Consider the following 15,326-nt stretch of genomic DNA (forward strand, 5'->3'; position numbering starts at 1 on the left):
AGCGGGCCTGCCCATCGGGCACTGTCGGCACGTCGACTGGCCGGCCCGCGTGCCCGTCACCGCGCCAGGAGACCGCACCGCCCCCTCCTTCCCCGCCCTCGCGCTTTGATGCCCGGGAGGGGGCGGTGCGGCGGCCTGAGGGCCCGCGTCCCGCACGGGGGGCTTGGCCGCCGCCGCCTGCTCCTACCGGCTATTGTCTCTCACCCAGCGCTGCGGGTCCCGGCTGGGCGGCGCGCCCCGTGTCCCGGTGGTGAGCCCCGGCGGGCCGCGCCGCGGCCCTGAGCCGCCAAGGTCACGGGGCCCTCAGGGGGCCGCGGCTGGGGCGCCCCGTCCGCAGCAGCCCTGTGGCCGGCTCGGGGGGGCAGCTCGGTGCCTGTCGGCGTGGGCCCGCGGCGCCCGCCGGGTGAGGACGGCACGGCGCCGAGCGGGCCCCGCAGGCGCGGTGGGCGCGGGGTCTGGCAGCCTGGGCCGCCCCCGTCGGCGCTGCGTATGGGCCTGTGTGGCAGCGCCAGCGCCGGGTGGGTCGGCTGGGGGTTCCCTGCTGCTGAAGGTGGCCCCGGGAGCCCCTGCCGCTCTGCGGAGTCAGAACCATCGGATGGCCCAGGCTGGGAGGGAGCTGGTAGCATCATCTGGTCCAGCCCTTCGTGGCAGGGAGCCTAGGTGAGGTTATTCAGCGCGCTGCCCAGCGGCATGGTGAAAACCTCCAGTGACGGGGACTCTGCCATGTGCCTGGGTTCCAGCCTTTGGTTGTTTTCACAGTAAAAAAAAAAAATCAGGTTGCCCCTCGTCTTCTCCATATGGCTCCTTGTGAAGAGCTTCCATCCTCTTTGTAGCCGCTCCTGAAGTACTGGAATACTGCAATGAGGCCCCCACCAAGCCTTCTCTCCTCCAGGGACATGAGACCTAGCTCCTTCAGTCTTTCCTCACAGGCCAGGTTGCCTTGCCTTTTTATCTTCTTTGTGGCCCTCCTTCAGACCCTCTCCAGTCTGTCCATGTTTTTCTTGAAATACGGGGACCAGAACTGGACACAGTACCCCAGGCATGGTCTGATAAGCACTGAAGAGAGTGGGAAGATCACATCTCTATCTGTGCTAGTAATACCCCTGTAGATGCAGCCCAGGAGCTGACCTGCCCTCCTTGCTCCAGCAGCACACTGCTGATTCATATTTGGCTTGTTGTCCACCAGGACCCCCAGGTGCCTTTCAGCAAGGGTGCTACCCAGCCACACACAGCTCCCAGCCTGTACTGGGCTCTTCATTTACGTCAGCCCACGTGCAGGACTTTGCACTTGTTTTCCTAGCCCTGTCAAGGTCTTCTGTATGGTAGCTCTCCCTTCTCATGTGTCCACCTCACTACTCAGTTTAGTGCCGTTAGCAGGCTTGGTGGAGGTGCTTTCTTCCAAGCCCATCATCCAGATCATTTGTGAAGATAAACAGCGTGGGGTGCAGTGCCAATCCCTGGGGGACCCCACTTGGGACAGGCTGCCAGCCTGAGTAAGTAACATTGATCACCACCCTCTGAATGCAGCCCGCTAGCCAATTTTCTACCCATCTTGCAGACCACCTATCCAGTCTGTACCTTGCCAGTTTGTCGGGGAGAAGGCTTCCTCGTGGATGGAGGCACAGAAAGAAGACTCAACGCTGTAAGTGGCCTGCAGGATTTTCTAGCTGAATTAGTTTCTGCTGCTGTGGCTGCCAAACCCAGGTGGATGTGGAGTGGAACCCTGATGAAAGCAGGTCAATGGAGAATGGGTATAGGATTGTGTGGGTAATTGCTTTTACAGTTGGGCAACCAAATGAGAGGGAGGGAAATTATTCAGAAGGCAATCAAAATAAATGTTATTCTTTTCATCTTGTTTTGGTGAGGGGAAAAAAACCCCAAACGCACGCTTGTCATGTTGTTCAACCTGCAATGGTACTTGTAAGCTAGAAAAGAAAGTGAACGGTTTGCTCTTTAAACATTTTCTGTTATCCTGAAACCCAGTGGTAAAGGCACTCCTCCAAGAAGTGGGAGGAGATTCTGCCTGACAAGATGCGAATTTACATCTCTCAGGTAGCTCATCTAATCATCTTATCTACATATACATATGTTTGATTTAACTTGCTGTGTTTCTCACCTTTTTGTTTTCTTTTCGGTCTTTGTTTCTTAATTTAATAAATGAAATAGATGTTTTTATTTCAGTGTTTCTTATACTTCTACCTGTTTTTCATTTTTAACAAAAGTTCATTACAACTTTGAGGCCATACAATCCATAGGGCTGAAGCTGTACATACATCTGTTGTAGGTTCAAATAGTCAATGAGGAACATGCTGTCTCTGAACATTAAACTCACTTTTCTTGGCACTTATTTCTAAATGCAGTACCAATATTTCTGCTACGGGCATAAATGCTTACTTGCCAGATGAAGTTCTAGTAAATTAGTTTTATGTGCTAGAGCTCTGGGATTTTAGCAGACATTTACACCATACTGTTGCAAAAAGTAACTGCCTGAGAAATCACAGAACATACCAGAGTTATAGTCAGAAAATGGCATTGAAATGCTGCCATGATTAGATTTTTTTCAATAATTACATTTTCTTTCCCACCATGTCTTTAAAATAACTTTTCCGAAAATGAGGAAATGACTTACTGTTTGACCAAATTCTGATTTACTGAGTGTTCCAAGAAACAGAAAAGTTTCAGCATGCTTCTGTGCAATGTATGGACTCCCTTGTCACTTGGTAGCAGGCCCTGCTTTGCTGACTGAATGTGGTATTTAATTATTCCACAGTGGAGATGTCAAGATATTTTTCATATTTAAGTTGCAACATTGAGGCTTCCACACTAAGCTACTGTGAGCAGCCTTGGAGCAGTCATTTGTTCTGTCTGTGCTTCATGCATATGAAAGCAGGGAGAGAATATGGAAATACATCCCAGTTATGTAAGTCTGAGCATCTGACTCAGCAGAAGGAGTTCACTGTTATGTTGCTTGTCAGACCTGCCTCTTCTGTACAAAAGAGAGAGAGGGAGATGAAAGGTGCTAATGCTGCCTGAAATATTTCTTTTCATACAATTTTTATTACCTGGAGCTGATAAACATAAGTCATGGTTGCAGTCCACTGCCCTCCAATAAGAAAAGCAATTGGTGTTATTTGCTTACCACTGTGCAGTCAAGTACAACCACATAATTACATAAGGAGCGGAACAACAACATGAAAAAAAATCCCCAAACCCGGTAGAAATTTAAACCACCTAATTAGGCACATAGTTTGGAAGTGCATGTTGTTACCAGTACAGTTTTCTCTCCTCTTCCTTTCTTGCCTTGCGTTTCTGACATCCTTTACTGTAGTTTATATTCCATTAAGCTATTAGCTCATTGTAGCAAGGAATGTTTCTTACCATGCACATTACACTTCCAGTGCTAAGATCAGTGTATTTAGATACATTGGGAATGCGAGTAACAGAATGGAAACAGGAAAAGGTTTTAGTTCACTTGGCCACAAAGGAAAAATAATTAGCATGAGTTGATCTAGTAATGACATTCATAGTGTGATGGTTAACACAAAGGTGACACCTAAAAATGCTTTGGATAAGACTTTCAAATGGGAAGTAAAACTTGTCCCGTGGCCATCCCACATCACTGTGTTGTGTTAGGGGTGATATTACACTAAGACCTGATCTACCCTTTTCAGCAGAGTTAGCAAGAGGTGACACAAAAATGGGTCAGACCAAAGACACCAAAGCATCTCATACTGGAGAGATGCCAGCAGCAGGGTACATCTAGCAACATCTGAAATATGAAATGCACGGAGTGAGCGTTCCCGGGTATACTTTCCAGTTTCTGGCCATCAGCAGTTTAAGGGTCTTCTAAGTCAGAAGCCACTTCCATACCTTTCTATTTAATAGTCCTAAACTGGCACTTGCCTAGTCTTCCTCCTCCCTCCCCGCCCCCCCCCCGATGCCCCCCCCCCCCCCCCCCCCCGGCTTTATACTTTTTGCTTCTATAAACGTTCTCCTATAGCAATCAGTTCTCTGATGTCAATGTCATTGTGGCTCACCCCCAGGCTGCATGTTTTCACACGCATGTTTGATGGAAACCAATGCCGTGGACTTCCCTGGAGCTTGAGGAGAATCACAAGTAGATATGCAGCTTGTGGGGGAAATGTCAGCACATTTCTCAACACATCGACATGAGGGCTGTTAGTCACGGTTCTCCCCCTCTGGCATGTTGTGTCTGCTGCTGACACAAGCTGTTGCAGCTGAGGGCATCCAACTGCAGAAGCCTCAGTCAAAGACTGAAACCAAGAAAATGCCATTCTGAAGGAAAAGTAATTTCACCACAGGGCTAGATCAGTGTGGACGGGGAGAGTTCTGCCAAGCTTTGCTGCCACAGCACAGTGCAGAAGGCATGCGCCGGGGGTGGGGGTGGGTGGGGGTGGGTGGGGGGTGGGGGGGAGGTGGTGGGGTGGATGCCAGCAGGACAGGGTGGGAGGAGCAGGAGCTCCTGAGCCCTACCAGTAAGGGTGCCTCATGGCTCATGTAAGTGCATATTGGTGGCGAGTGAGGCTCTGCTGCTGCAGTTTCATTCTACAGTTCTTGCTCAGCCAAAACTCAGCCAAAACTCAGCCATTCTGACCAAGGATGGGTCTTGACTTGGAGGGGATGGCGACAGCTCTTGGTAAGTTTTGCGCTGCTGGAGTTTGCATGTTCAAGGCTTAAGTCCTCCCTTCCAACAGTGCTAATTAGCTTGGCTTTCCCGCATTAATAATTTTGACTTATCCCTTTTTACCAAAAACTCAGGAGCCCACCGACAGTTGGTAGAATAACAAAGTTATATGCGCACATATCATGCAGGTTGAATGGCAAGTCTGGCATGTAGCAATGTGAAGGAAGGTTACACTGGTGTACATTATCTGCAGCTGAGGCATGAACATGCAGGGTTTTTGTTCCTTTTTTAAATTTAGTCTCAACAGCTTAAGAAATTAGTGCTCTGACCACCCTCCTGCTGGAAGTTACCACTACCTCAGCTGCAGAGTGATGGTGAAAACACCAATATACTCAGCCAAACTGAACAGGAAAATTTTTCTCAGTTCTTATTTTTTATTATTTTGATTTGGATTTATCCATGTTCTCCTCAGGCTGGACAGAAATTACAGCTCCTTGCTCTTGCTACCCTCTTCAATCCACCAGCAGTTTATAGACCCCTACATTTAGGTACTTGTTCTACCCAGAAGTACTAAGCATGCAATACAGTAGTTGTTGTCAAGAGAAACTACGACTTCTCAGCATGTTTGACACTGGCTTGAATACCTAAATTAGTTTGCACTTGGGTCTATAAACAGCTGCGGTAGAGGTCAGATACACTGAGCAGTAAGGGCTTAAAAGCATTGCCTTACACAGCAGAATTACCAAGCCTCGCCCTGTTACCAGCACTTTCAAAAGGATCACAAATATTGTGACTTTTATCGTTTCTTAAAGCATCAAATTCCAGGTAACTCCTAGTTTAATTCTAAGTAAACTTGGAAAAGTTTACCTCTGTCTAGTCAGTACTTCTGGAAAAATATTTTAGTTCCTTTGATTGCAACTGAAAAACATGATTCCTAAATGCTTCCATGCCAGGGGCAACACAACTGTAGTCATGCAGGTCAAACACATGATCCATAAAATCTCACAAGCAAATCTCAGCTTTTCTTTTGGGTGTCCTGACACAAAGTTTTCAAGCACTTGAGTTTATTACCACTGCTCTTCTGTACGTAGAGTCAGTGCGCGCGCGCACACACAGAGTTTAAAAGCGATGACACCACTTTCTTTCTCCTCAGACTGATGTAATACTGCGCAAGTCACTTAAACCAGTTGCTTACAGTTGCTCAGTGTTTTGTCCTCATTTTTTATACCTGAGCTGACAACCTCAGAAGTAATTTTCGGAACTGAGCATGAAATAAAATCGCATTATCTGTGCATTCAGGCCTTACTCATTTCAAATGGTCCCTTGGAAAGTATTAAGAACAGACCTGGCCAAACAGCTGTCCCCCTCAGGCCTCTACCTCTGCAGCAGGCTGCAGCGCCTGCTCACCTCGCATGGCAGCGGCACACTTCTCTGCAGTAGTGACAAATACTGAGCAGAAAACAAGTCATTCTTTTAGCAGAGGAAGAGCTGAGGAGCATGATCCAGGCACAGCCCGGGCTCCCTGCGCGCAAAGGCTGGCGCTCGCTGCCTGGGCACAGCCTGTCCCGCACACCACGCCAAGCGAAGGCCCCATGAGCAAATGAATCAATGTCTGTAAAGTTAAAATCCTTATCACAACAAGTTAGGCATTAGGGGAAAAGATCAGCCTGCATTTGCAACTTTCATCTTGGCATTTTCCATTATGTATGTTTTTGCCTTTGCATGCTTAATTCTTTTTCTTTGTAAGCTACAGCATGTGTGATTTTCCTCTATGAAAAAGCTAACGAGGCAACCTGATGGGTCATCCTGTGGTACTTTTCAGACCTGAGCACAGCAGAGGTACCACAGCAGATCAGAGCTGCTACACCCATTTGCGCCAGCGCAGCCACAGCAGAGGCAGAAGCCCCAGTGTTACAGCTGTCACCCAGGTATGGGGCCCTCAGGGTGGGTGGTGGTGGTGATGTTTGGGTTTTTACCTTTATTGTTTGGTTGGCTACCAGCATTCTTTCTTGGATGGACAGCGTAACATACCCACCTAGTCAATACTTCCCCCCCCGCTGGTTCAGATCACCTTTCTCTGCATAAATAGTAGACGCCATTTATTCTTCAAGACACTGTAGTGGCACTTTCACATCCCCATCCAGGGCTAGTTTTGCTTCTTCTGGGCTGTAGCATTAAATAGCTGCAGTTCTGAAACTTACTCCTTTTGCTGGCAGGTTGCTGATCTGTTGCCAAGTCCAAAAGAGGTGGGTAACTCCAGTGCCATATAGATGTGCCACAGAGAGCTGCTTTGTTTGTGACTCAAAGCAGCCATTCCACACCCCCTCTTGGCAGCAGGGCTAGCTGATCTCTCCGGGGCTCTGCTGTAGGTGAAATAAGCAGCAGAGGCATGGGTGCCTTGCTGTCCTAGAAAAAACGCCTTTGCCTATGCCTAAAGTCAGTCCTGCAGCTGCTACACACATCCCTGGTCCCATGAAATCAAAGACTTTGCACTGTACCCACAGTTCATTTGCAAACATGTTGGCTGTGCCCTGCACATAGCAAAGTGCTCTGAAAGAAACCCAGGCAGCTTCCTTGTCCTGCCTGGCTCAGGAAATGCGGACACAGAACCACAGAGCAGTGAGCAGGACACTGGGGTGTCCTAGCGTGCAGAGAGAAAAGAGGGCTGACCAGCATGGTCTGCCAGGGTAAGAGGCCCTTGCCTACCTGTCACTATAATGCTGCCAGGGCTGCTCACGCAAAATAATCCTGGGGTGGCTTCTCCTGCTGATGAGGCAGACAGCTTTCCCGTCCCACTGACACAAATCATGCCCTTAGCCAGCTGCGACTTCTGCTTACAACCTGAACTGCCATCTGTGGGCACAGTTATGCAGACACCAGACTGTACTCCCTCTCTGCAGCTCCATTTTAAAGTCAGATTTTGGAAGCGTTTTTCATTCCGGGTGTTGCATTCCCCAGGGAGGAATGGGACACAATTCTGAGTTTATATTAGCCAAGAGTTCCTAAGAATGAGTAGCGATCAATTTGTGAAGCAGGGGTTATTTCCCAGAATCACCATTTGGTAAGTACCTGTAAAGAAGAGCTACCAGAAAGGGCATGCATTTCTAAAATAGACGTTAAATTGGTGTTCTGTGCTTTGTGTCTTGCTCTTTGATGGTGGAAAATTAACTGGAGCATAAGGCTCAGTGTCTAAGTGAGAGAATGTCTTGAGAGCTAGGTGCTTTCCTAGAAGTTACTGTATTTTATTTCTACTCTTGATATCCTTTGTCTCTCTCCATCCCAGATAGAGAGCACCACTGGACTAGTTTGCTTGCTGTGGCATCCGTGCAACTTGGTGATGAATTCTGAACTGACTGGTAAGCAAGAAGGTCCACAGGGAGAGACTGGGTGCCGTGCAGAGGCTTCCCCACTCTCATGCTGGCTGGAGATGCTTCCTCCTCAGAGCACTCACCAACATCTTACAGATATCTCTGCTTGGGCTCCCAGAGTGGTTTCATGTACCTTGTACAGCACAAATACTTCGTAAGCTCAAAGCAGTTCTACTTACTAACATCCTTGTGCTGTATGCTGAATGTGGTGCATGAGGATTAGTTTTATAGATTATCATTACAATGTTATCTCCACTTATTTTTGCCCATTGCAAAGAATGTTCTGCTAGCCAAAGGCAAATAAAACATTTTGTACCGTTTCACTTCGTTAGCCTTGACATAAATCCTTTGCGATTTGCCTGTAACACAACTTTTGCCACTTTCCCAGACTCCCCAAGCAAGGCACTAACTAGCACAAGGATTTTGACTGCAACCAAGGGGTTGAGTTCCCAAGTATTGATTCAATTGTCTTCACAAAGAGGAAAAAGAAAAAGAAAAAAACCCCAAGAAATCCCACTTTCACTTCGCCCTAACTGACAGCATCTAAACCTGTGTCAATTACACGGCTGCTGCTGCTGCTGCTGCCAGCCAAAGATGACAATATTGTGATGGGGCTGGAGGGATCAGGCTCAGTGAAGGCATGGTAGGTATCTTTATGCAGACAGCTTTCTCTTACACAATTGCAGTACAGCTCACCACCTGAGCTACTCCACGACTACTCCTTCAGCTTGCACACCCTGCCTGAGGAAATGCTGTTGATACAAATAAGGTCTGTGGAGCATTGTTGGCTGACTCTTGAAGAGCTCTAGTGACTTGGCTAGGATGTTGCACTTGATGAAGCATGTCCTTCGGGTCTCCTTAATACACTTTCGCAGGTGATGCACTTCATCTTTCCGCACTCCACTTCACAGGAGCATTCATGCATTGTCCAGCTGAGCCACACGTTTAGACAGGCTACTCGCCACATAAGAGAAGTCATCTTAGTGGCATGTGTGAGCAAACTTTCAAGGTTCTTTTTTTGTCTTATGATGTCTGCACTGAAGAAAAGTTGCTGCTGAGAATAAATCATAATTATACCAGCAAGAATACTTACCTAGTACAAACTACTTCTCCAGCAGAGGAAGGTTTTTGCAGCCTTCCCCAAGTTTTTAACATAGCTGCCATTTTTGCTTTTAATACAACAAGGCTTTATAAAGTGCATGTTCTGTGTCATTAGCAGCTCATTACAAATGCCAAATAGCAAATAATGACAAAATTTACTCCCAGTTTAACTCGAAGAAAAATCTAGTAGTCCAGGAATACTCTCATTAATCATTCTTTAGACCAGTACTGCCCATCCTAGAAATCAAGTCATGAATTAGGCCTGTCCTGCTGCCTCCACACCCTGGCTTAAAAATCAGAAGTAATGGGTTTTGTGGTTAAAACAGTCGGAGCTATTTTCTTTGCCTAGTGGTAACTTGAGACTGTTTCTCATACTTGGATCATGTTTTTAGTTTGATTTTAAGTCCTCGTGATGGCTGCAGATTTCCTGTTTAAGGTAAGCCAAGATTCTCCCACACCTGACTGTTTTGGGTAAAGAAAGAGATTTTGTTACTCTGCTAAAACTGCAGGTGTTGGTCACAGTAAACACAGGTGGTGTGTTTCAAAGACAGATGATAATCTATAGAATCAGGTAATACATTGGATTGATTGTAAAATTTTATCTTCGTATGCCTTTCAATTTACTTTATTGTTTCACAAATCTTGCCAGAGAAATACTTTTCCCCCCTTGCGTTTAGTATTTTGTATTTTAAATGCTGTTTCTACTGGAGTGCTTCAGTGACAATTTTAAGATTTTGGTACACCACAATCCACCAGGGCTAAAAAGGCAGCCAAATTTTCTGATACAACAGCAGAAACCTTAGGTCAAGAGCTTTATAAAAAGGCCATAGGAAATTCTCAGATTAAAAAAATTGAAACATCACAAGTTTAACACACAACAGACACTTTAAATGTTAGATTTAAATGTGAATGTTTAAATATAGCTGAAACCTGCACAGACTTATGTATTAAAAGTTTGGCTCTCTAATAATTTAAAAAAAAAATAAAAAAAAAGAAAATAAAGAGCCACGAGTCCTTGCAGTGAAGCATTTCGAGATTTCCAGCATCATTATTTTCAGGGGGTTCCTTGACAAAGTCTATCATCCTGTCTTACCCTGGGATTTCCATGATCTTTGAGCATTATCCTTAGAGGCACTACACAAGTAATCTTGGTGCCCTTCACACTGTGAGAGGAACAGGGCCTGAGAACCCCAAAATTATGTCCTCTTGACTTGCAACCAGCCTGGTGTCAGCTGCGGGCTGGGTGCGGTGTGTCTGCCCCGGGCTGGAGGGGCAGGGGACCAGGCTGGGCCCCCCTGTGCCCAGCACCCACGGGCTCTCCCTGCTTCCACAGGGCTCCACAGCTTGCTGCAAGCACAGAGGCTGTGGCTCGGTCCTCGCAGCAGTCCTGGCCTGCCACCCACTGCAAGGCAGCATCACCTTTGGCTTTCCAGGACTATCCCTCCACAAAAAGCCACCTGGCTTTAGTTGTACCAGTGCCCTTAGATACAAGCCTTGTGTAGAAACGTGTGGGCATGCCAAAGCCATGGGCTTTATCCAGCATTGCCTGGGGAGAAGGGGTTGCTCATACAACTCCCTGGTAAGCTGCTTTACCTCTGCGGTAAAGCATTACACTTCAGCAGCAAAACTGTAGGCACAAAACCTGTGTGTATGCTAAGCCTAAATTTAGCGGGGGGGCATGGGGGGAATCTGCACCTCCATATGTGTGAACTAAGTTCTTATCACCTGCTGCCTGCAAGCCAAGCACACCCCCATCACATCCGAAGGCCTAGTTTTGTCCTGTGGTTTCCCCAAATACCCTCCCTCCCTGCACCTTTGCACGCCGCTGTTGCTCGCACAGGAACTGTTGGTGTTCGCAGCCTCTAGCAGATGATGCAGCTCTTTTATCTCCCTTTGGCATCTCCCAGCCAGTTGCTAACACGGTGGAGTACACATCTAAGAGCGAATTTTCTAGGACATCATGTGAGGCAAAATGCTTTCCCTGTTTTTTCCCTCTCTCCTCTCATCCTAGCTCCTCCGGCCCCCTTCTCCGAGCCGTTTTTCATACCCTCCTCCCCTTTTGCTGGTCTCCGCAAAACCAAACTGATACTCATCGCTGGTGCTGGGACCCTATGTAGGTCAACCCCTGTGACTCATGAATCGGAGCTGCAGCGGCTCTGCAGCTGCTGCCTGATGCGGGAGGGCCACCACTCTGACCGCTGGTGGTGCCGCTTGCCCCGGCCCCCCTCCGCGCCCCAGGCGGGCAGCAGGAGCCCATGCCATGCCAGCTGGCCGGCTGTGAGCTGCACAGCACCCCGCCTCGCCGGGCTGGGGCCCAGGACGACTTCCAGGCCTTTCTGTTCGGTGCCCCCTCCGTGGCCATGTGGAGCCAGGAGCACGGTGCTTGTCCTGCTGCCGGGAAGTGCTTCTGCACTGTGCTCTCTCAAACAACAGCCCACAGCGCACAGGACGGCAGTTTAGTGTGGCAGTCAGAAAAGTTCTGTGCCTGCAGATGGGGGGGCTGGCATCTGCCAGCTGTGGGATCGCTCTGAAAGGCTGTTTTGTCCGCAGCGAGACCCCTTACCCTCCCCAGAGCTGCAGCTCCATGCAACAGTTACTGCACCGTTGCTGTCACCTGTGGAAAAAATGTTGAACGATGCAGAGCCATCCTCCTTGTCACGTTCCTGCTTTGACCTGCTTAGGCGCTTTTGAAACTCCTGTGATTCCCCACCGGCCCCCCTTGCTTTGTAGGGCCCTCAGCACTGAAAACCGGTTGCAGCACAACCCTCAGTACCTTTCCTACCAGTTTTCAGTAACATAAATGGAAACCAAGTCCAAATCGTCACCCCCATCAGCCACAAGGCTGTTCTACCATTTCGTATGGCGCTTATATTTTTGTACCTTTAGACCTGTGACACATCCTTTTCAAAGGTTAATTCAAAATTAGCTGTGTGACCATAGAAAGGAAAGTCTGTCTCTGTCTCTCAGTGTACATTATAGTCCCCAGCCCCCTTCAAAACAAAATAGAAATGTCTCTGGTTCAAGGCAGCTTACACAACAGCGAGCTGCCAGAGCCGTAAGCTATTATTTTAGCTCCCAAGGAAAGTAATTACTATAGCAACCAACACATCCGAATGGCTTTTTGGTTGCTGCTGAGACACAAACAACTTGCACACAAAGGCACATCTGAAACGTGCTGCGGAAAGTGTTCTCAGGTAGCTGTGTTTTCTGAAGAGCTTTGTAAAATGCGCATAACTGGCTCCTGGTAAATGACTGCCAGAATAACAACAGGCAATTGTACCATGCCACGATCCTAAAATAACCTAATCAATGGCTCAGTATATTTGCCCTTGAAGAGATGAAGCAAAAAAAGTGCAGGCTCATTTTAGCCCTGCGTGCTGGGAAATACCCGGCAGAGCTGAAAGTACATTCAATAAACAGACAATAATGTGGTGGGGGGAAAGTCTCCCCTTTTGTTCTGTGTACTGATGCAAACTCCCTGCCGGCTTTAGTGCCAGCTTACCCCCTCGGGCTTACATAGAGTTGCTGGAAAAAGGGGACTTAATTATAGCCTTGTAGTGCTGGAGAGTGTAACAAGTGACGTCTGTGTTCCTGCCTGTGCCTGTGCAGCAACCAGCCCCAGCAGACCCCATCTCCAGCTGCAGCGCTGGGCACGCCGCTGCTGCTGTCAGTGAGTAAGGAAGCTTCTTGGGCAACAGCAAACTAATTACTGGCTATTGCTGAAGTATTACAGCATTTGGAGTGTCTCTGTCACCTTCAAATCAAAATGCTGCTGGTGTAGCAGCAGCTTGATCGTTTCTGGGCTCTGCATGCAGAACTGCACCACTTCATGGTGCTGAGACACATGGTCCCCAAAACGGGAGATCTGGTCCCAGCAGCCTGGCCCAGGAGTACTGTGCAAAGATTCCCCACAGGGCAGATGCAGACATGTCCTCTATCTCAGGGATGGTGAGTGGCATTAATGTCACACTCCTGCTCCATTACACAAGGCTGTTCTGCTGAAGATGGGGGCAATGGACCTGGGTAACTCAGAACAGAGCTGCAGCTTTTAAGTGAGCACAACATGTCCCTTCACAAACCTGAATGGCCTTCTAAGATATTTTTGTCATCAGTTGAGTCTCAAAGTCTTGCTCTAGGTCCAGAATAAAGGGAAGATCACAGCTGGCTTTAAAATAAAGACAGAACTAAGGAAGGAAGTGTGGTGATGTAATTTATTACAAAAGTGCATTAGGACCAGCCAAAAAAGGGATCTTGTAATAGCAGGTACTGCATGACAGAGTATTGGTTTGCTGTAGCCTTGTAAGTGAAGTCACTTTATTTTGGATTAAAGAAAAACATCTGAAAAAGCCCCACAAAAATAATATACCCATAAGAAATAGCACAGACACGTGTAAAATCTGATGCCTCACTTCTGCCTTGCAAAACTGTAGCTGCCCCGCAGGCACCTGAAATTTCCAAGCTGCTGATCCCAGGGAAATAAATTCTCCTCTGTAATTTTTCTTGTAAGTTTATTTTCTGACAGTAGTTGACAGTGCATTAAATAGCTCCCTTTCAAAAACAAAACAAAACGTTTGTTTGCACAGTGTGTCTTTTATTAGCTTTTTGGTGGGGGAAAGACAGGACCATTCGCTCACGGACAGACTCCCCAGTTTGTCTTTGCTACTAAACAGAGATCTCTTCGCCTGGTTTAGGGGAGCTGGCACCAGGCTTCTGGGCAGCATGACACCTGCCTTCGTGCCATGCCTCTGCTCTACCTGCAGGGTCACTAGCTGTGATAGAGCAGATAAATCCTTGTTCCCCACAACCATTTTGGGTTTTGTGTTGCAAAAGGCTGCTGCACTACCTCCTCAGTGAGAGGAAGGGGAGGCACGAGAAGAGAGCTAGAGCACTGCCAGCTACTTGTGCAGAGCCGCAAGACAGAGAAGTGAAACCTAAGTCCTGGAGATGAGCAGCAAGCTTTTCCAAACACCTGCCAGCAGTGGAAGTGCCCTGTTGCCAACATCAGGCATGTTCAGGCCCCATACTGCGGTTTTCTTCTGGAAAGACAAAAGAGAAAAAGGTAAGCAGCTTGCATTTGAGCCTCGCTGTATGCAAAACTCAGTGCCACAGTGAATAAGGCCTGAAACAATCTCTCTTAAAAATGGGAATGACCAAAAAGAACATCCAGTGTAGTGAGATGCTGAACACAACTGGCTTGTATCCTGCCTCTTCCCCTTTGTCTGCCTTCCCCACTTGCCAGGGGCAGACAGGTAGGATGCACACAAAGGCAAGTGATGAGAAATCCTCTAGGTAACAAAGCAGGACTCCTGAAGTACCTTGCTCAAACCCTGTCGAGCTGACATTGCTCCACTGCCTTTGCTGTTTTGTGCAGGATTCAGTCTTGTGCAAGCTGGTGTCTTTTCCGGTTTACCTGTCAGCTTGAAAATTGTGAGGATGGTTCATGAACAGATTTGTTTGTGGTATTGGTTTTGCACCTGCATGGTCCTAGATGTCACTAGGGCTTGAGTGATCTTGCATCTGTGAAGGAATGTGAGAAAAGGAAAGCCTGTGCATAACTATTACATCGGACAAAGGGCTGGATCTGGATCTTCTATTGCGTGAACCAGAGAAGCAAATCAAAATGGCAGCTGCTGTTGTGTTACAAAAGCACACCTTAACAAAAACCTGCCTTTGCGAAGCAGAAAATGCCTCCCATGTCTGGAGAAGCACGTTAAGAGAGAGGTGGAAGGAGCCAAAGTGCTACGGCACGAGCTTCTGGGAATGCTTTGCACATGAAAACACTTCATGAATCAGTTATGACTGTGACTGTCCTCTCTTGTGCCTACGGAGCCTTCCTTGCTCCACAGCCCGTGCTCCTCCCTGGGCCGTTTCAAACAGGACGTGGTATCGATGAGCAGTGAGAAGTATGTTGGCTTGCGATGTTATTCTCCGACCGAGCACTGGTTGTGAAGGTGCAGAAGAAAACAGAGGAACCGCCATTTGCGTTACACTGCAAACACGAGGCCATCGTTAACGAAGAAGCGCAGGTTTCTAAAGCACCTCTGTTCAGCCCCTGGTGGGAGGTTTTGTTTCTGTGTCAGCTTGGAATCTGTAGTTTGTCTTGTCTAAAGGTGACTGCTATGTTGGAAATGAATATTCAGCAACCACTGGTTGACCGTTTTTGGTGGCAGTTCTTGGAATTACTGGTTCTTTGAACACATTCTGAAAATGGT

Source organism: Falco cherrug, chromosome 6 (genome assembly GCF_023634085.1).
Source record: "Falco cherrug isolate bFalChe1 chromosome 6, bFalChe1.pri, whole genome shotgun sequence".
NCBI lineage: Eukaryota > Metazoa > Chordata > Aves > Falconiformes > Falconidae > Falco > Falco cherrug.